The sequence below is a fragment of the Pygoscelis adeliae genome, unplaced genomic scaffold, assembly GCF_000699105.1.
Source record: "Pygoscelis adeliae isolate BGI_AS28 unplaced genomic scaffold, ASM69910v1 Scaffold402, whole genome shotgun sequence".
Taxonomy (NCBI): domain Eukaryota; kingdom Metazoa; phylum Chordata; class Aves; order Sphenisciformes; family Spheniscidae; genus Pygoscelis; species Pygoscelis adeliae.
In genome coordinates, this window is record NW_008824411.1 from 7419805 (window position 1) to 7421411 (window position 1607).

A 1607-nucleotide genomic window follows, 5' to 3' on the forward strand; every position below is an offset into this window, starting at 1 on the left:
CTCCCTGCGCGCCCCCACCCCAAGCGGGGGCACGGCCTGCCAGGAGCCGCTTCTTTCCCTCTGCGCTCCCACAAACATGAAGCCTAAATATTTGATGCAGCCAAGCAGCTTTTCCTGGTGCAGGGAAGGAAACGCTGTGCCATGCAAGCAATCCAGGGCTCTCCAGCAAGGAAAATAAACCCTTGGGGGTTTTGCCCTGCCCCGGTGCCCATGGAAGAGCCCCCGGTTAGGGGAGAGGGGCTGTGGGGAGGTGGTGCCGGTCAGCTCTCACGCAAGCCAGGGACTTCCTCGGGCAGCACGGCGCATCGATCGGCTGAAGGGTCTCTCCGCCTGCCAAGCTGCAGCCCTGCTTGGCTTGGCAGAAGCTCATCGATCACCGCGGGCATGGCTGCGGCATTAGGTTCGTAGGGAAAACATGCCCTGCGGGACTTGCGGTTCACGCAGCTCCAAGCGGGACCAACGCTGGATGTGGGGACAAGCCCACCGCAGCCCGCTGCAGCCCACCGGTCCCAGGGGGAGTTCGGGTGATGCTCAGGGGAGTAGGAAGGAAGGACAGACAGAGCAGAAAATTAACTCCTTCCAGCCAAGTGTGACCTTACCGCACGTACGCGGACCACTTCTCCGGGCTCATGGTAACACAAGCTCAGTGGTTTGGTCAGAGCATCCTCCCAGGGATGAGCCTTGGGCCGTCCATGTGACACAGCAGCATGGGGCAAACCCATGGGGATGAAGCCAGGCTCGTGTGCTGGCCAGAGAAAAGCTCAGGAGCCACCAGCAAGGGGCAGGGGGTGCAGAGGTGCTAACCCGACCCTGACTGGCACCAGCATCCCTAAGCCCCAGTACAGGGCAGGGCTGAAGACCTCCACTGCAGAGGCAGCCCCAGGAAGGTTTTCTCCCCTCTTTCTTTTCACAGCAGAGCCCTCCCAGCCTCCCTGGCTGCACAGAAGCCTTTCAAAGCCACACTCTGGCCATAATCAACATGGCAGAGCCTGCCAAGCCCCAGCACTGGTGGCCAAGGGCAGCTCTCCTCGGGCACAGCTGGCAGAGAGGTCAGGGAAAATTGAGACATTAACCCGATGACCACCCATCCAGTCCCCAGGCATCTTTAGGGCTCCAGCTCTCTGTAGTCACATCTTCCCTGCCCTTCTTCATGCTCTTGTCATGTGTCAGCTCCTTCCCAGGTAGCCACAAGCCTGTGGGCAGATGGGGCTGCAAAACTGCTGTGAACAAGCTCAGGAGAGCAATGATGAGCCAGGCTGGTCCTAGGGCAGCCCCTAAACCTCCCCATGGCATGTGTGCCTGGAGCCTTGGCACCCTGGAAATCCCAGGAGGTGCTCACGGGGCATCGGTGGCTGGGTTGGGGATGAGCAACAGCACCTTCCCCTCCCATTGCTGAGCTGTGCAGCCCATTTTGCAAGGCGGGGTTGAGCATCCTTCCCAAGTTTCTGGCCCATTAGCTCTCCTTCCCACAACCACCTTCTCCAGCTGCTTTACCTCCTGCTGAGGCACTGGGAGCTGCACGCATCAGCGTGGGGAGGGATGCCCGGCTGCGTGCAGCATGAACACAGCCGCACCACGTGCTGTGATGGGAGCAGGGGGAGGTTGTG